This window comes from Peromyscus eremicus, chromosome 2, assembly GCF_949786415.1.
Source record: "Peromyscus eremicus chromosome 2, PerEre_H2_v1, whole genome shotgun sequence".
In the NCBI taxonomy this organism is placed as follows: domain Eukaryota; kingdom Metazoa; phylum Chordata; class Mammalia; order Rodentia; family Cricetidae; genus Peromyscus; species Peromyscus eremicus.
This window is the reverse complement of record NC_081417.1, coordinates 40,368,936-40,389,824: the sequence shown is the minus strand read 5'-3', so window position 1 is coordinate 40,389,824 and position 20,889 is coordinate 40,368,936. Positions and strand designations below refer to the sequence as shown.

The 20,889-nt window shown below is 39.9% G+C and overlaps 1 pseudogene; it reads right to left on the bottom strand.

Moving 5' to 3' along the window:
* Window positions 1-2,756: 2,756 nt before the first annotated feature.
* Window positions 2,757-3,462, bottom strand: LOC131904605 (peptidyl-prolyl cis-trans isomerase A-like; annotated as a pseudogene).
* Between the last annotated feature and the right edge of the window lie 17,427 nt (window positions 3,463-20,889).

Here is a 20,889-nt window from a genome sequence, read left to right as displayed (position 1 = left end):
AATCTCCTTGATGAATTTTTTCCATGTTGCTAACTGTATCCTCGTTGCTGGTTTTCTTATCTATGCTACTGACTTTCTATTCCAGGTCTTGGATTGAATTGATCTGTTTGATTGTAATCTCTCTAAGGTCACTGGTCATTTTCAGTAGTCAACTTCTGAAATCTTCATCCTGTGTCTGTATTTTTCAAGTCTGTACTTAAGGGGTTATGATCTTCTGGGAACATAGTGTTGCCTTGTTTTCTGTGTGCTTCTTGTGTTTCTATGTTGCAATTTGCCCATCTATCAGTTTAAGTGTCTCTCCTAGTTTCATCTGGAGATCTTGGTGAGCAGCCAGCTCTTGACAACTCAATTCCCAATACTACTCAGGGAAAACAAACTGCTATAACAGCAACAACATGGAGCCATACAAGATATAGAAATGTCTTGGTTTCCTTTTCTGTTGCTCTGATAAAATAGCCTACAACAGCAGCTTAGAGGAGAAAGAGGTTTATTTTAGCTCACAGTTACAGGCTGTCATCCACCATTTTGGAGATGTCATAGTGGCAGGAGCTCAAGAGAGCTGGTCACATGGCATCCGTAGTGAAGAAGCAGACAGGAATGAATAAATGCGTTAATGTGTCTACCTTTGTCTCACTTTCTCCTCTCTTATACAGTTCAGGATCCCCTGCTTATGGAATGGTGTCACCCACAGTGGACATGTCCTCCCGCATTCTCTACATTCTCTCTACACTGTTTCCCAGCGTTCCCTCACCTGGGATTGTAACAGGTTAAATTCAGGATCCCTGGCTTGTAGTTGTTTCCTGTTTCAAGGTTACAGCATAGCTCAATTTTAAGTAATAGATTCCTTCTCAAGATGGTCCCAGCCACTGCCCTCTGAATCACATATAATGACAAAGTAGGATTCTACCCCACTGCTACTCAGCCACAGAAGAATCAGCATCTCACCCAAGCAAGCGACTGGACTTGGGTTTTGTGAGGCTGTGGGCTTGTCAGGAAAGGAATGCTAGGCCCTTTTTAGCAAGGTTTCTTTGCTTACATTTTAGAAGGGGCTTGTGCTTTCCCTCCCGGTATAGGGAAACCACATGGCTGGAGTTCTTGCTAAAGCATGGAGTTAAAGCACCGCCCAACTTCTCAGCTCTCCTCAATGTCCTACTTTGTGGATTTTCATGATGTCTCTGTCTTTGTGTGTGTGTGTGTGTGTGTGTGTGTGTGTGTGTGTGTGTGTGTGCTAACTCATGTCTTTACCACAAGGCGGCTGCTAGTCTTCTACCTTCCCCAGAAGTGCTGCCCTCAAGGTTTCTGTGAGCAGTAAGTGACAAGGCTAGCACAGGTAAGTATCGGACAACTGTCAATCATGTCTTCATTGTCGCTACACTTATCACTCACCAGTTAAACCTCTAGTGACTCCTGGAGCACTTGCCGGTTAAGTTTATTCAATATACAATTGACTTGGACTCTTGAGTTCTGGCAGCCTGATCAGACTTCACTAAGTACCACCTAAAAGAAAAGAACAAACAAAATCAAATCAGGTTGGGGGTACAGCTCAGTGATAGAGCACACGTCTAGCATGCCTGAGGCCCTGTGTTCAATTCCCAGCATAACAAAACAAATTCTTTTATTTAAAACTTCAAATATTTATCATAACAACAGTATATCTAGCTGTCATCCAAATTTAGTAATTGTCAGTTTAATCTGCATGCTACCCAGAATCTTTTTAAATGTTTATCCTTTGAAATGCTATATCATTCTCAAATGTTACATCATTCCATCTTAAGTTTTCCATATATTTTTGTAAAAATGTAACTACACATCCACCATATCATTATCACACCTAAAATATGTTTACATGTTCAAACAACACAAGTAAAATTTACATAAATGATTCTAAAAGTATTTTTTAGTTGAGGCAGATTCCAGATGAACTCACATATTGCAATTCGTGAATGTGTCCTAAGCTTTTGTTGCTTGTTTGGTTTGGTTTTTGTTCTGTCCTTAGCCTCTACCACTGTCTCTTTCAAGGGATGGGGGGAAAAGGCTAGTCCTCAAAATGTACGAACTTAAGATGATCATTTGTCCTATAGAGATTTCCCCCCATTTGGTCTTACTGTTAGTACCTGCAATGGTGATTTAATAAGCTCCTCTGTCCCCTATCCTTCCTGGTAGATGAGAAGCCTCATCAGACTCTGGCTCAAGTTATAACTCAAGTTCTTCATAGATGGAGCCTCCACGCCTATCAGGAAACACTAATGTCCTGTTGGATTTTGCACATTAGTGGTCATTTCTGATCATTGCTTAAACTAACACTTCATTAGTTCCAAACTAGTCATTTTCTTCTATTTCTCTTCATCCAGTGTTTCAATTTTATTGGCTTGAAATGTTTAGAAAAAGAAATCTCCATCAGTAATTTCATTGCCTGCATGCCTGATTTATATAAGGAGTAAATACTTGATTTTCAGAATAATAAACTGACTGACTCCCTGGTGTTCCCCACAGGTGATGATTGACGACAGTTTTACTTTTGACTTGCTTTTAAATATTAATTTAATCGTAATTGGAAAAGCTTTGTTTCGCTACAACTCCAATCCTCTCTGATACTCAAATTACTCCACTGTTTGACAGGAAAGGCAAGCTGACCTCTTTGGTAGCCTTTGATAGATCCGAGCTCTACAGTACAGTGAGATGCAACAGGTTCTCCTAGAGCAGTGTGTGGTGATATTTCATTTGTGCTGAAATGTGATGGGTTTTTTTTTTAACGGTTTTTACTTAGTTTTTATTCATAATCATAAACTTAACTCTGCAATCCAGCTAGACTTGGGAGGGGAATGAGGAGAATATGGAACCCAGAGAACTTCAGTGAGAGCGGAGATTACAGGGTACTGCGAGCAGATGGGGTGGGGGTGCTCTCCTGAGCTACAGAAGAAATGGTCTGGTGGGTAAGAAGCCCACAAGTCGAAAGAATTAGAGTTGTCCACAGTCAGAAATGGTGATCTTCTTGCTGGTCTTGCCATTCCTGGACCCAAAACGCTCCATGGCTTCCACGATGTTCATGCCTTCTTTCACCTTCCCGAAGACCACGTGTTTGCCATCCAGCCACTCAGTCTTGGCGATGCAGATGAAAAACTGGGAACCATTTGTGTTTGGTCCAGTATTTGCCATGGACAAGATGCCAGGACCTGTATGCTTCAGGACGAAGTTCTCATCCTCAAATTTCTCTCCGTAGATGGATCTGCCGCCAGTGCCATTATGGCGTGTGAAGTCACCACCCTAGCACATGAATCCCGGAATAATCCTGTGAAAGGAAGAACCCTTATATCCAAATCCTCTCTCTCCAGTGCTCAGGGTGCGGAAGTTTTCTGCTGTCTTTGGAGCTCTGTCTGCAAATAACTCGAAGGAGACACGTCCCAAGGGCTCGCCATCAGCCGTGATGTCGAAGAACATGGTAGGGTTGACCATGGCTACAGCAAGCGGCAACAAGGGGACAGCGTCTGCAAAGCCGAAATGTGATGTTTTATTTGTATGTTAATAAAGAAAGTTTGCCTGGAGATCAGAGGTCATAGCGAGCCAGGAACAGAAATAAGGCGGTGGTAGCCCATACCCTTAATCCGATCACAGGGCAGGCAGAGTCTCTGTGTGGTCAAGGACACAGCCAAGTGTGGTGACACGAGCCTTTAATCCCAGTACCAACCATAGAGACCTGGAGGTCTATATACAGGCAGTGATGAGGAAGTCATGTGACTGAGCTTAGAGCCAATGAGAAGGCAGAACAGGAAAGCAATAAAAGCACAGTTCAGACAGGAAGAAGCTCTGTCATGTGGGAAGCTATGGTTTGGTGGTAAGCTAAAGGGTAGTCAGTGACTCTTCGCTAACCCTCTGATCTCTTCGGCTATTACCGCTGTATTTGGCTCTGTGTTTTTTATTTACTAAGACTGTTTAGAAATTCATCTACAGCAGTGCCTACTAAAGATCCTCACTTCTCTGAGGGATCCTGCTTCCCCAGAAAGCAAACAAGGGCCTGAATATCAGCTTTGCTGATGGTTTTTTCGTTAGCAATGGTTTCCATGACTTTTTAATGAACACAACTAGTTGTTGTCTTATCACGTTAAAATTAGATACATCATGAACTCAAAGTTCTAGCTCTGTTTCACACTCAGGCCTCTTAGGTTTGTGACCTAGTGTGACATACCCTCATGGAGTTAACTAAGGTCTTTTGTCCAATGACAAGCACACTAACTTATTTGCTTCATCTAAAAAGTACACATTGAACAGTCTTAAAATAATTATGCTAACACTACCACCTACTACATAATTACTGAAAACAGTTTCCATTCTGTTTTCTTTAAAATATATCCCACTAAAAAATATGGCTAAAGAAGCCTGTTTTAAAGTCATAAAAAATAGTTTTATGTATGTAGTAAAATGCCATAAGGAAACCTGTCACTTCATATGCTAATGGAAAAATAAAATAAAATTTAAAAATAAAATAAAATAATGTCTTCATAGTATGCCACATACTCAATACTCTATGCTTTATTTCATTTTAATTTTACTTTCAAGAACTTTATATTTAGCTTTGTTTGATAATTATATAAATATTTACATAGTTTCAAATTTAAAATAATGTTTACTCTGAGCAACATAAGCCCTCTGTTACACATGTATGTTTGTGTAGCCTCTGTTGAAGGTTGAATAATGTTTCTAAAAAGATACACTGGAAATGGTTCCTTCGCAGGTATGACCAAGTCGAGCTGTGATACTGGATAGTGACTAGTGACTTTATAAGTCAAGGGAGAAGGGATTAGATCCAGACACACAGAGGTAAGACATCCATATGAATATGGAGGCAGAAGTTGATGTGGTATAACAATAATCCAAGGACCAGAGCTAGGCAGTCACCAACAAACATCAGAAAGACTGTTTAAGTTCCTCCATTTGGCCCTGATGAGGAAGAATGTCCTAACAATTTGGTTCTGTGCCTCTAGCATCCAAAATTTTGAGTCATAGATCCCCTGTTGCATTAAGGGTAATTTCATATCTCTGTGCTTAAAGAGGCTAATGATATATGCCTGCTGCATACAGATCCCAACCTTAGTGTCCTTAGAGTATTGATGTCATAGGACAAATTTTTCCCTATTTTGATTTTTTTCTTATCTACAATGTATATCCTGAAGATTACAGCATATCCAAGTGGTTCTCATTCTTCCTAGTGTTATGACCCTTTAATAAAGTTTCTCATGTTGTGGTGACCCCCAATCATAAAATTATTTCATTGCTACTTCATAAGTGTAATTTTTCTATTTTAGAAATCATAATGTAAATATCTGACATGCAAGGTATCTGCTATATGTAGCCAGAGTTTTCCTGGTCCTGCCCAGCTCCTGCAGCCCCACAGTCCTGCAGCTGCTTGGTCCCAAATAAACACATATAGGCTTATATTATTTTTAAACTATGGCCATGGCAGGCTTCTTGCTAGCAAGCTCTTATATCTTAAATTAACCCATTTCTATAAATCTGTACTTTGCCACTTGGTTTCTGGCTTACCAATATATTTACAATCTTGTTTCTCCTGGCAGCAGCAAGCAGCATCTCCCTGCTCTCTTTTTCTCCTTCTTCTTTCTCTAGTTGGAATGTCCTACCTAACCTTATTCTGCCTCACCATTGACCAGCTTTATTTATCAACCAATTTGGAGCAACATGTATTCACAGAACGCAGAATGACATCCACAGCAGCTATGTGAACCCTGTGAAAGGGTCCTCACAACCCACAGATTGAGAATCACTGGCATAGCCTAATCTTCACTCAAAAGTAAATGTTTATTTGTGGTGTTTTTTGTTATGATTGTTGTTGTTTTGTTTGTTTGGCTACACAAAACTCCAGCTTGGGCATACACAATAGTTTATTTTTACTTTTTAAATTTTTTCTCGTGTATTTTGATGATATTCTTTCCCTTCCCTAACTTCTTCCATATTCAATCCACGCAAATCGTGTTCTCGTTCTCTAGCACACACAATGGCATGCTATCTTACTCTCATCTCTCAAAAACAAAACAAAACAAAATAATAAGCCCCAAAATGCCAAAACAATACAAAAAGTCCACACAAAGGAAAAAATTTAAAACCATGGAATCTGTTATATATTGACCAGTCACTTCCTGGGCATTGGGTCTGACCTGGAGTGTGGGTGATATACCCAGGGACACTCCATTGAAGAAAAATGGTTAATCTCTCCCAGAAAGTATCATTCCAGATAGCTTCTTGGTTATGGGTGAGAGTTGTGCCCACTCACCATTCTCACATTCTCAGTGCTGGGATTTTGTCTGGTTCAAACCTGTGCAGGCCTTGTGCATGCCGTCACATTCTCTGAGTTCCTATGTGAATCATCTCTGTTATGTTTGGAAGATGCTGTTTCCTTGGAGTCAACCGCCACCTCTGGCTCTTACAATCCTTCTACCCCCTTTTTCTGTAGAGATTTCTAAGCCTGGATACCCCATTTAGGGTTGAGCACTACAAAGTCTCTTACTCTCTGCCACATCGTCCAGTTGTGATTCTCTGTGTTAATTACCATCTACTACAAGAGTAAGTTTCTATAATGAGGGTTGAGCAGTTTTCTGACCTATGGATACAGCAGCATGTCACTGGGAATTATTTTATTATTGTGTTCCTTTTGAAGAATAAGAGTAGTAGGTTTTCCCTGTGGCCCATGATCAATCTAGCCTCCAGTTCCTAGACACTCTGGCAGTGTCAGATATGGGTTCCATCTCATGAAGTGGGCCTTAATTTCTTTAAGAAGATGTTTACTCTCATAATATTTGTGCCTTTATTGCACCAACATATCTTGCAGGCAGGCCACTTTTGCAGGTCACGGGATTGGGTGATCTTGATGATTGCTTTTCCAGTCCAGAAACATACAACATAGAACCATGGATACTAGTTGATGGGAATGAAACTTCTAGTGAGGTACCAGCTCAATTTCTCCACATTCGGAGACCTAAGCAAGTTACCGCTCCAGCAATAGGGTCTTACTGTAAGGTTTTAAAGAGTAACCAATAGGCTTGGCAATATAGCCTTTGATGTTTTGGGGGTCTAGTGGAACTCCTAAGCCAACAATGCAAAAGATGTAGACCTTTCCTAATGCTGAAGGTTTTACATGTAGGTATAAGATGTCTAGTTAGTGTTTTCTCTCTCAGTTACATGGTGACTCTAGTTAAATTTCTTTCATATATGAATATATTTTAGGAAGCTTCTACAATAGTAGGCTTCCATATGGCTTTCCCAAAGACCTTTAGAGTTAGTTGTCTCTCCCTATATTCTCTTTTTTTATCCTGTCTTTCAATTCTTCTCCCTATTTAATCCTCATATTCTAGTTTCCCTTTTATATAATCACACTATATTCTATTTCTGTTTCCTTGAAAATCCCATGCTCCTACTCAACCCTCCAGTCTCTCACAAGCCACCTAACCTCTGTAATTACTCAGACTGGAAAACATATACAGAAGGTTTAAGCACCAACATCCACATCTAAGAGAAAATATGCAATGTTTGTCTTTTGAGGTCTGGGTTACCTCACATAGAATGATTGTTTCTATGTTTATACATTTACTTGAAATTACATAATTTTATTTTTTTAAAACTGGATATTGTACTAACATTCCATGTTTTCATTATCCATCATCAGTTGATGAACATCTAGGCTATTTCCAATTAGTGGCTATTTTGAATAGAGCAGCAATGAACATGAGTGAGCAAATACCCCTAGAGCAAGATGTAGAATCCTTTGGGCATATGCCTAAGAGTGGTATGGCTGGATCTTGAAGTAGATCAATATTCAGCTTTGTGAGAAACCACCATACTAAGTTCCATAAGGACTGTACAAATTTGTATTCCCACCAGCAACGGATAAGTGTTCCCCTTTTTCTGCATCCCTGCCAGAATGTGCTGTCATTCATATTGATCATGGCCATTCTGAATGAGGAAAAGTGAAATTTCAAAGTAGTTTTAATTTGCATTTCCCTGGTGGCTAAGGATATTGTCTTAGTCAGAGTTACTATTGCTGGGATAAAACACCATGACCAAATGAAACTTGGAGAGAAAAAGGATTACTTAGCTTACACTTCCATGTCGCTGTTCTTCACTGAAGGAAGTCAGGAGAGGAACTCAAAACAGGGCAGGATCCCAGAGGCAGGAGCTGATGCAGAGGCCATGGAGGAGTTCTGCTTACTGGCTTGTTCATCATGTTTTTTTCAGCCTGCTTTCTTATAGACCCCAGGACCACCAACCCTGGGGTAGCACCACCCACAATGGGATGTGCCCTCCTCCACCAATCACTAATTAAGAAAATGTCCTTCAGCCAGATCTAATGGAGGCAATTTTCTCAGTTAAGGTTTCATCTTTTCAGATTACTCTACTTTGTGTCCAGATAACATAAAACTAGTCAACACAAATGTTGAAGAGATTTTTTTTAGTGTTTCTCAGCTATTTGTGTTTCATCTTTTGATAACTCTTTTTAGTTCTATACCCCTTCAATTGGGTTGTTTCTTGATGTTCCAGGGATTTTTTCTTTATATATTCTAAACACTAGCTATCTTAGTTACTGTTCTATTGTGGTGTCTAGAGACACCACAAACAAGTAAACTTATAAAAGGAAGGATTTTATTAGGGACTTGCTTAGTTTCAGAGGGTAAGTGCTGCGAGCCACAGAAATATGAAGTAGGGATTCACCTGGCAGTGGCAAAAGCTGTTACCTGGAAGAGTCAAGAACCTTTCCAGAGGATAAAGCCAAAACTCAAGGAGTCTTAGTAATATTAGTTTTTTAATATATTAGCTATTTCCTGCAGTGAATTTCTTATGTGCTATTGTAGCTTTCCCATTTGATTCTTTTCCCAAGAACTTCTACCAGTGTGGTTGATCATTTATTGGGCACAATTTCCCCCATACTATTGGGGTATTTGGATAACATCCCCCAACTGTGTTGACAACAGTCACACAGTCAAGACCCCTTTTCCAGGCCTTTGTTCCTTTTTTAACATTAGACTCAGAAGTCTGTCTTTCTGAAATTATCATCATTAGCAAACTTCTGGCCAGGGCCATCTCCAGACAAAAGTATTTTATCTGAGATACTTCTCAAACATCCAAGGACAGATTGCAGATAGGTAAGTCCATGATCATCATGGCAGGAAGCATGGCAGCGGGCGTGAAGATGGAGCCGTAGCTGAAAGCTAACCTCCTGATTCGAAAATTGGAAGCAAAGAGACAAGGAGAAACTGGTTTGTTATGGGATTTGTAAAACTCAAAGACCACTACATGGAGACACCTCCTGTGAGAATGCCACACCTCCTAATCCTTCCTAAACAGTCCACCAACTTGGAACCAAACATTCAGATATGAGAGCCGTTCTCATTCAGACCACTGCTCCCTCTATAAGATGTAAATTGCTAAAGGTCTTTTTCCAATTCTGTAGGCTGCTGCTTTGCCCAAATGATGGTGCCTTTTGCTTTATCAAAGATTTTGCTTCATGGGGTCTCAATAATTGGTAGTTTTAATGCCTGAGCTATCAGTGTTCTATTCAGAAAGTCCTTTCCTTTACCAATGAGTTAAAACATATTAGTCATCTTCTCTTTCATCAGAGGTCCTTGATCCATTTTGAGTTGAGTTTTATACAGGATGATAGACATGGATCTATTTTCATTCCTCTACATGCAGCCATTCAGTTTAACCACCATCATTTGTTGAAAATGCTGTATTTTTGGCTTCTTTGTAAAAAAAAAAAAATCAGATGTCTATAGGTTTGTGGAATTATATCTGGGTCTTCAACTCAATTCCATTGTTCATTGTGTCTGTTTTTATGCAAATACCATGCTGCTTTTATTGTACAGCTCTGTAGTACAACTTGAAATCTGGGATGATGATACATTCAGCAGCTGGCTAATTATTCAGGATTATTTTAGCTTTCCTGGGTTTTTTGTGTTACCACATGAAGTTGAAGATTGTTTTTCAATTTCTGTGAATATTGTGTTGGAAGTTTAATGGAGATTGGGATGAAATCTAAAGATTGCTTTTGGTAACATGGCCATTTTCACTGTATTAATCCTACCAATCTATGAACGTGTGAGATCTCTTTATCTTCTGATATCTATTTCTTCCTTTAACGTCTTAAAGTTTTTGTTATGCAAGTCTTCCACTTACTTGGTTAAAATTATATCAAGATACCTTATTTTTTGAGGTTATTATGAAACATACAGTTTCCATGGTTCTTTTTAAGTTTGTCATTTCTATATAGAAAGGTTACTAACTTTTCTATGTTAATCTTGTATCCTGCTCCTTCACTGAAAGTGTTTATCAGCTATAGAATTGTCCTGGTGGAGTATCATATCATCTGCAAATAAAAATATTTTGACTTTCTTCTTATTTGTATCCCCTTGATCTCCCTCAATTGTCTTAATGTTCTAGTTAAAACTTCAGATACTATATTGAATAGATATAGCAAGAGTGGACATCTTTGTCTTGTTCCTGATTTTAGAGAAGATGCTTTGAGTTTCTCTCCATTTAGGATGATACTAGCTATGGGCTTACTGTAAACTGCCTTTATTATGTTGAGATATGTCCTATGTATCCCTGGTCTCTCTAGGGGTTTTGTTTTGTTATTATTGTTGTTATGGGGTTTTTTTGGTTTGGTTTGGTTTGGTTTGGTTTTGGTTTTTAGAGACAGCATTTCTCTGTATAACCCTGGATATCCTGGAACTCTCTCTGTAGACCAGGCTGGCCTTTAACTCAGAGAGATCCACCTGCATCTGCCTCCTGGGTGCTTGGATTAAGGGCATGCACCACAACTGCCGAATTTAGATTTTTTTGTATCATGAGGGATTGTTGGATTTTGTCAAAGGCCTTTGTACATCTAATGGATCATGTGGTTTTTGTCTTTCAGTCTGTTCATGTAGTTAGTTATATTTATTGATTTATATGTGTTGAACCATCCCTCCACTCTGAGATGAAGCCTACTTGATTGTGGTGGATAATCTTATTAATGTACTCTTGGATTCGGTTGCAAGTATTTTACTGAGAATTTTTATATCTATGTTCATAAGAAATACTGGTCTATAATTTTCTCTTTTCCCCCTGGGTCTTTGTGTGGTTGTAGTGTCAGGGTAATAGTGGCTTCATAAAAATAATGAGGAAACTTTTTTCAGTTTATATTTGATGGAATAATTTGAGGATTGTTGAAGTGTTATTTCTTTGAAGATTTTTAAGACTGCTTCTATTTCACTAGGAATTATGGGGCTATTTAAATTGATTATTTGATCTTGATTTGACTTGTTAGGTCATACTATCAAGAAATTCATCCATTTCTTTTAGATTTTCCAGTTTAGTATATACAGATTTTTAAAGTTTTTCATAGTTCTCTGAATTTCCTTGGTGTCTATTATAATGTTCTTTTCTTCTCTAATTTTATTAACTTGGATCTTCCCTTTGTGTATTTTAGTTAGTTTGGCAAAGGTTTTGTCAGTATTGCTGTTTTTTTCACGAAGAACAAAATTTTGTTTCACTCTTTGTATTGTTTTTTGTTTGTTTTGATTGCATTGATTTTGGCCTTATTTCTCTCCATCTACTCTTCTGGAGTATTGTTTATTCTAGTTTGTTTTTTTTTTTTTTTTTTTTTTTGGTTTTTTGAGACAGGGTTTCTCTGTGTAGCTTTGCTCCTTTCCTGGAACTCACTCTGTAGCCCAGGTTGGCCTCAAACTCACAGAGATCCACCTGGCTCTGCCTCCCGAGTGCTGGGATTAAAGGCGTGAGCCACCACCACCCAGCTATTCTAGTTTTTCTATAGATCTCACGTATGTTGTGAAGTTATTAACATAAGATCTCTCCAGTTTTTTTTTTTATGTAGGCACATAGAACTATGAACTTGCCACTTAGAACTGCCTTCATTTTGTCCCATAGATTTTGATGTGTTGTGTTTTTGTTTATCTTTCTTTGTTTGTTTTGTTGTTGTTGTTTCCTTTTATTGAAAATAGTTTTTTTTCTCACATAATATATTCTTATTACTGTCTCCTCTCACTCAACTCCTCCCAGCTTTTTCCCTCCTCTCCTCCCATCCACATCTACTCCCTTTCTGTTCATCATTACAAAACAAACAGGCTTCTAAGAGATGATAATAAAATAAAATATGATAAATCAAAAACTAGCACATTGGAATTGGACAAAACAAATGAAGTGAAAAGAGCCCAAGAGAAGGCAAAAGAAACAGAGTCCCACTCACTCACATACTCAGGAATCCCATAAAAACACTAAACTGGAAGTCATAATATGTGTACAATGGACCTGTAGAGTAAAAAGAGAAAAGTGTGTGTGTGTGTGTGTGTGTGTGTGTGTGTGTGTGTGTGTGTGAAAATAATAAGACAATTTTTTAAAGTAAGAACACTGACATGACATTATGATGCAAGAAACCTCCAAATACGCTGTTGACTCCATTGTTTGTTGGCCATCAACTGCTGGGCATGTGGCCTACCCTTAAGAGTAGTTTGTTTCCCCAGTAAGAATTTTCATTTGCAAATGGTTATCAAGTGGCACTAGCTTCTGGGTTAGGGATGGGGACATGTGTCCACCTCTCTTATCAGCTCTAAGACCTCAGCTGAGGCAAACCTGTTTAGACCCTGTGCATGCTGCCTCAGTCTCTGTGAGTTCATATGTACATTGATCATGTTGATTTAGAGTGCCTAGTAATCTTTTTTTTAACTTTTATTCTTCTCTTATACATTACATCCCAACTGCAGGTTGCCTCCCCTACTCCTAGTCCCTGCCCCCCCACCTCCCCTCCAATATAGGGTCAGTGTTTGTCACTTAAGTTTCTGTGAGCTCCTATGAGCCCTGCTTCTACAGGCTGTGTTCTTATAGTGTGCTCATCCCTGCCCCCTACAGTCTTTCATCCTCCTCTACTGTGGGGTTCTCCTGGCTCTGCCTTGTGTTAGGCTGTAGATCTCTGCATCTGCTCCTGTTGGTTGCTGGGTGGCAATCCTCTGATGACAATTGGGCTGGGCACCAATCTATGAGTATGGCAGAATATCATTAAGAATTATTTCATGGACTTTTTGTTCGTTTTTTTTTTTTTTTCAGTCGTGTTTGGTCCTATCCTGGGTCTCTGAGCTGTCCTGCCTCTGTTCCTGGCCATCTGGGCAGTGTCAGGAGTGAGCTGCCTCTCCTGGCATGGGCCTTAAGTTGGACCAGTCACTGGTTGGCCACTCCCACATGTTCTGTGCTACCATTGCCCCAGCACATCTTGTAGGCAGAACAGATTGTAAGTCAAAGGTTTTGTGGCTGCTAGTCCCACTGCTAGCCTGGTTATAGAAGATGGCCAGTTCAGGCTCTGTATTCCCTCTTAATAGGAGACTTTGCTAGGGTCACTCTCATAGATCCCAAGGAGTTTCTACTGCATTGGGTTTCTATATCACCCCCCAGATGCCCTCCCCAATTCCAGTCATCTCTCCCTCCATGTTTCCCACCTCCCGCCTGATCCCTCCAGTTACCATCCCAACCTGCTCCAAGTCTACATGCAAAATCATTCTATTTCCCCTTCTTAGTGAGATCTATGTGTCCCTACTTGAGCCCTCCTTGTTACTTAGCTTCTCTGGGTCTGTGGATTGGAGCATGATTGACGTTTACTTGACAGCTAATTTCCACGTTGAAGTGAGTACATACCATGTTTATTTTTCTGGGTCTGGGTTATCTTACTCAGCATGATCTTTTCTAGTTCCAACCATTTGCCAGCAAATTTCCTGATGTAATTGTTTTTAACAGCTGAGTAATACTCAGTTGTGTAAGTGTACCATGTTTTCTTCATCCTTTCTTTGGTTGAGGGACATCTAGGTTTTTTCCAGTTTCTGGCTATTAGGAATAAAGCTGCAATGAACATGGTTGAACAAGTGTACTTATGATAGGATGGAGCATCTTTTGAGTGTATGCCCAAGAGTGGTATAACTAGGTCTTGAGGTAGATTGATTCCCAATTTTTTGAGGAACCACCACCATATTGATTTCCACTATGGTTGTACAAGTGTGCACTCCTATCAGCAATGGAGGAGTTTCCTCTTGTTCCACATCATGAGATATCACTTGTGGTTTTTGTTTGTTTGTTTGTTTTTGTTTTTGTTTTTATCTTAGCCATTCTGACAGTTGTAAGATGGACTCTCAAAGTCGTTTTCAATTACATTTCCCTGATGGATAAGGATGTTAAATGTTTCTGTAACTGTTTCTTAGCTATCTGAAATTCTTCAGTTGAGAATTCTCTGTTTAGATCTGTATGCCATTTTTAATTGGATTATTTGGTTTATTGATGTCTAGTTTCTTGAGTTATTTATATATTTTGGAAAATACCCCTTTGTCATATGTGGAGTTGGTGAAAATCTTTTCATATTTTGTAGGCTGCCATTTTGTCCTAATGACAGTGTCTTTGCCATACAGAAGCTTCTCAGTTTCATAAGGTCCCATGTATTGATTGTTATTCTTACTGCCTATGCTATTGTTATTCTGTTCAGGAAGCTGTCTCATGTACCCGTGAGTTTAAGGCTATTCCTCACATTCTCTTCCATCAGGTTCAGTGTATCTAGCTTTATTTTGAGATCTTTGACCCACTTGGACTTGAGTTTTTGCAGGGTCATAGATATAGATCTTTTTGCATTCTTCTACATGTAGACATCCATTTTGACCAGCACAATTTGTTGAGGATGCTTTCTTTTTCATTGTGTATTTCTGGCTTCTTTATCAAAAATCAGGTGTCCATAGGGGTGTGTATTTATGTCTGGGTCTTTGGCTTGATTCCATTGATCAACCAGTCTGTTTTTTATGCCAATATCATGCAGTTGTTATTATTATTTTATTTATTTTATAATTTCATTTAATTTTACATATCAGCCACGAATTTCCCTGTCCTCCCTCCTCCTGCCCCCCCCACCCTCTCCTCAGCCCACCCCTTATTCCCATCTCCTTCAGGGCAGTTTTTATTATTATAGCTTTTTAGTAGAACTTGAGATCAGGGATGGTGATACCTCTGGATGTTCTTTTACTGTTCAGGATTGTTTTAGCTATCCTGGGTTTTTCATTTTTCCATATGAAGTTGATTATTATCCTTTCAAGGTCTATAAAGAATTGTGTTATAATTATGATGGGGATTGCATTGAATCTGTAGATGGCTTTTAGTAAGATGACTATTTTTAGTATGTTAATCTTACCAATCCATGAGCGTGGAAGATCTTTCCATCTTCTAATATCTTCTTCAATTTTTTTCTTCAAAGACTTGAAGTTTTTGTCGTATAAGTCTTTCACTTGCTTAGTTACCTCATGACATTTTATATTATTTGTGGCTATTATGAAGCATGCTATTTCCCTGATTTTTTTTCTCAACCCATTTGTCATTTATGTATAGGAGGGCTCCTGGGTTTTGTTTTGGTTTTGGTTTTAGGGGCTTTTCTTGCTTTGTTTTTGGAACTTTTTAGAGTTTTTGTTGTTGTTTTGTTTTTGTTTTTGTTTGTTTGTTTGTTTTAGTTAATCTTGTATCTGATCATTTTATTAAAGATCTTTATCAGCTGTAGGAGTTCCCTGGTAGAAATTTTGGGGTCTCTTATGTATACTATCATATCATCTGCAAATACTTTGGCTTCTTCCTTTCCAATCTGTATTCCCTTGATCTTCAGTTGTCTTATTGTTCCCACTAGAACTTCAAGTACTATATTGAACAGATATGGAGGGAGTAGACAGCCTTGTCTTGTACCTGATTTTAGTAGAATTACCTCTATGGAGTTTCTCTCCATTTAATTTGATATTGGCTATAGGCTTGCTGCAAATTCACAATGTCTGTTAGCTCCAGTATTTCTCTGTTTAGTTTTTGTTTGGATGACCTTCTTGAGAGTAGGGTATTGAGGTCTCCCACTCTCAGTGTGCGAGGGTCGATATATAATTTAAGCTTTAGCAATGTTCCTTTTACAAATGAGTGTGTCCTTGTTTTCAGGGCATGGATGTTAAGAATTGAAAGGTCATCTTTGTGAATCTTTCCTTTGAATGAATATGAAGTGTCCTTCTCTGTCTCATTTGACTAATTTTGGTTTGAAATCTGTCTTATTATATATTAGAATGGCTACACCAGCTTGTTTTTTAGGTCCATTTGCTTGAAAACTTTTTGCTAACCTTTAACTCTGAGGTACCATCCATATTTGATTCTAAGGTGTGTTTCTTGCATGCAGCAGAGAGCGGATCCTATTTTCGCATCCATTCTGTTAGTCTGTGTCTTTTTATTGGGGAATTGAATCCATTGATATTGAGAGATATCAATGACCAATGATTGTTAATTCCTGTTATTTTGTTGTTGTTGTTGTTGTTGTTGGTGGTGGTGGTGGTGGTGGTGGTGGTGGTGGGGTGTGTGTGTGTTTACTTTACTTCTTTTGGTTTTGCTGGTATGAGATTATTTATTTCTTGTGTTTTCATGGGTGTCATCAACCTCCTTGGGTTGGAGTTTCCCCTCTAGTGCCTTCTGTAGGGTGGGATTTGTGTATAGATATTGTTTAAATTTGACTTTATCATAGAATATCTTTTCTCCACCTATGGTGTTTGAAAGTTTTGCTAGGTATAGTAGTCTGAGATGCCATCTGTGGTCTCTTAGAGTCTGCAGGACATCTGTGTAGGCCCTTCTGGTGTTCAAAGTTTCCATTGAGAAATCATTAATTCTAATAGATCTGCATTAAATGTTACTTCATCTTTTCCCTCACAGCTTTTAAAATTCTTTCTCTATTCTGTATGTTTAGTGTTTTGATTGCTATATGGCAAGGGGGCTTTCTTTTCTGGTTCAATAGATTTAGTGTTCTGTAAGCTTCTTATACTTTTATATGCATGTCCTTCTTTACATTAAGAAAATTTTCTTCTATGATGTTAAAAATATCTTCTGTGACTTTGATCTGGGATTCTTCTCCTTCTGCTATTCCTATTATTCTTAGGTTTGGTTTTTTCATAGTGTCCCAGAATTTCTGGATGTTTTTGTCAAGAATTTTTTATATTTAACATTTTCTTTGACTGATGTATCTATTTCTTCTATTGTATCGTCAACGCCTGAGATTCCACCTCTTACATTATATTGGTGATGGTTGTGTCTGTAGATCCTGTTCACTTACCTAGGTTTTTCATTTCCAGAATTCCCTCAGTTTGTTTTCCTTATTGCTTTCTATTTCCAATTTCAGGTCTTGAACAGTTTTATTCCTTTCCTTCAAATGTTTATTTGTTTGTTTCTTGGCTTTCTTGGTTTTCTTTAAGGAATTTATTCACTTTCTCTTTACGGACCTCTATCATCTTCATAAAGTTGGTTTCAATGTCATTTTCTTGTGCTTCAGCTGTGTTGGAATATTCAGGGCTGCAGTAGGTAGCCATGCTCTGGTGGGGACATACTGCCCTGGTTGTTGTTGTGTTCTTACACTGGCATCTAGGCATCTGGGTTTGGATTGATTATATCTAGGTGTTGATGATTTGTTTTGTTGGGTGGGTGCTTTATTCCTTAGTTTCTGTTTCTTCTCTGGTCTTCTGGCTGGAGTGGCCTGTGGCCTTTGGTCTCCATCTGAGTTGGGGAATGGACTTCTGCTGGCCAGTGTGGTCTCTTGTCAAGTATGGAGTCTCTTCCTGAGTTGGGGAAAGGATTTCTGGTGGCCTGCATGGCCTCTGATCCAGCAGGGAGTCTCCACTCATACTGGAGGTTGGTACACAGTGATGGGGATGGGAAGGGGATTGGGAATAGTGTTGGGGGTGGGGACACAGAGACAGTAGAAGAGGTCTGTACATTGGCAGCTAGCTGGAGTTCTGGCAGCAGGTGTGTCCCTGGTCCAGCAGGGGTCCTTCACTGAAGTTTAGGGCTGGGATATGGTGACAAAAAGGGTAGCGATCATTGGGGGTAGGCTAAGCAGGCACTGAAAGAGTAGGAACAGTCTAGGGGTGGATGGCTTACCTGAAGTTCTGATGGCTGGCGTGGTCTCTGGTCAAGCAGGGGACCTCTGCTGGAACTGGGGGATTGGTTACTGTAACAAAAAAGGGAGATGTAACTGGGGGTAGTCTGGACAGGTGCTGAGAGAGAGCAGGTAGTCTGCAGGCAGGCAGTTCACCTGGAGTTCTAGTGGCCAGCATGGCCTCTGGTGGAGCAGGGGGCTTCCACCAGAGTTGTAGGCCAGGATATCAAAAGTATTGATATTTTTGAAGACATGTGAATGATAAAAAATCCACAAAAATTACTCAACAAATCATTATTATATCTTAAAATAGGGGCCAAAATTAGTGTTTGTGGTTTTGTTTTTTAGGCTTCCAATCTTAATTCATTCTCTAATCTCACACAAACAGAAAAGAGACTGGGGGTTGGAAGAGAAGGGAAGAGAAGAGGAAATGTCGCTACATGTTAGACTAGGTTGGTGTCAACACAGACATCCACTGGAAGAACACAGGCACTAACTCTGAGGAGGAAGCAGCATTAGATGCTGGCTTCCATCCAACAAAGTCTTCTGACTGTAAAGACTCACAAACATTCACTGAATGGCGGCTCCAATCCAGTTACCTGACAGGTTCCATCACATACCGTCTTACTTGTCCTCAGAACAACCTGCAACATCACTGTCGTCATTACCCATCCTTTTTAAAGTAAGGTTTGAAGATCACATGCAGAAGCCTCTTGTTGAATGTGAATCAGCTTCAAATGTAAGATTCGCCACTATTTTTTGTTCCATTAGGAAAGAAAAGATTGCTGATCCTTCAGCTATGACAACATGCTGCTGCTGTGACCGCCCTGGGAAGATGTTTATCTAGTCACCCCAACTAGGGAAGGAGCTAGCATACCAAAGAGGCATTCTGTCTAGTACAGCTTGACTCCTAAATGAGTTTGTTGGGGTTACTTATATGAGCGTGCTCACATTAGGGAAGTCCCACTGGAAGTCTACCTTTTCTCTCATGTACTCCAGCACATTCAAAACCACATGCAGCTGGGACAGGAAGAGCTGGTGATCTGGACCTCAGAGCAGGTCTTATTACCCTTTCTGCCTCTTCTATGTGGGACAGTTAACAACCTCTTTACTACAGACCTAGCTGTCAGCTGTTGTACAGTTTATCTTGCTGCTATGACTGGATCAATGTTTCTTGTAAGTCACACACAACGGCTGCTCTGCTTCATCATGGCAATGGTCATGTCAGTTATACTACACATGCAAAAATATCACTGGTCTCAAAACACATCCAAATTCTCCACAAGTAAAAATGTGTCTTCAAATAGGTAAATGAGCTAAGTGGTAGAGGTAAGACTCATATCTGTTCATATTCCTGCTCAAGGCAAACTGTGTCCCAACTGTACCTAAGTCGTACACTGTACACTGTACACTGTACCTAAGGCGTACACTGCACACTCCTGTCCAGGATAGTTGGTGCTGGGCACTATTGGTGAAATTATTAAGGCAACTCCACGTAGTTAAAAGGGAGGTTTATTTTGTGGGGTAACTCACAAATGAAGGGATAGGTAACAGAGTCTGGGAAAGGTGTAGCGCAGTCCAGTGGTGTTCTCTGGAGAACTCTGCTCGGTCTACCTCCAGCGTCCAGGGTCCAGGAACCAAGAGAGCTGGCACATCTGGATCTCGGGTCTTCAGGGTCCTTTCTCGGCCCCACCTTGTAGGCGTGACAGTTACCGAAGCCTCATTGGGGGTTGGAACTTCCAGATCAAAGCTGGAATGGGCTACCCACTACAAGGCACTGCTAATTCTTAGGCCAGGGGGCTTTAAAAGGAAAGGGACATTTCTGACCCAACCCCCTGGTGACCTTCCTTGGAAGCTGATGAGCATTCCAAGGCAAGTGATGGAGTGGCTGAAAGAAGACAGACCTATGACTGACTGACTGGCTGGCACACAGGAGAAACTGTCTTCCTGTGTTCTTCACATTGTGAGATCTAGGCACCGGGCCATGCACCTGAAAACAGACACAGGACGACACATGGTGGGCAAGGCAATGCAACAGGAGCAGGACCTAAATTCAAATGCATCCTTTCTCACTTACAGGCCTGTGCTGGAGCTACTTTGGCATGCTGCTTTCCCTGCACAACTGTGATGCTTGCTGAATAATTGAAGCCCAGGCTTTGTCCATATCAGGGATATTACTGTTTGATTTTGTGATCCCAAAGGGACAGCTGCAAACAGCTGATGCCTCTGCTGGTCCTGAAATTGCTACAGAATGTGGGAATTTTTCTAGTTTCACATTGGAAAACTAGAGTCGGGGGGGGGGGGACACCGGGCATTGTATTGAGAAGTGGGGGCTTCTTACATGATTTTTTTTTAAGGTTCAAGGATATTTGGATGAGAAAGATGAAAGGTTAGTAAAATGCTTTTCTACCAGGCAAAATTGCGTGTGATGAATATGTGGTTTAAAAAATTAATTATAAATGGAACAGCCCAGCCCCTAAGGAATTGAGATAATATAGAATAAGTTCCCGCTAATAGCAAGATGTGAATTTTAATGCGCATCATACCAAGACAATCCTGGCCACATGGATGGACTGCAGTAGCTTTCACTATGACTCCTGGCTCACCCTGAGCTACAGCAAAAATAAAACTACAATGGCTGAATTACAAAAGATAACTCCTTTGTAATTATGAGCTTCCCAGATACACATTCACAAATAGAACAGGCTGGCTGCTGTGCCTTGCTGTGAACATGGCTTGTGGCCTCTGCCTAAGTCCCCACATGGGTCACAGAGTAAAGGGCAGGCACTTGTTCAGTGGGGTAGGGGCTCTTTGCCATGTGCGCCCTGTCAACAATCTTTACTAGTTTCTTCTCACAGAAAAACTACTGATGGAATATTTACAATTTTGTTGTGTAAGAAAAAATGTTCAAGACAAGTACAGCAAAT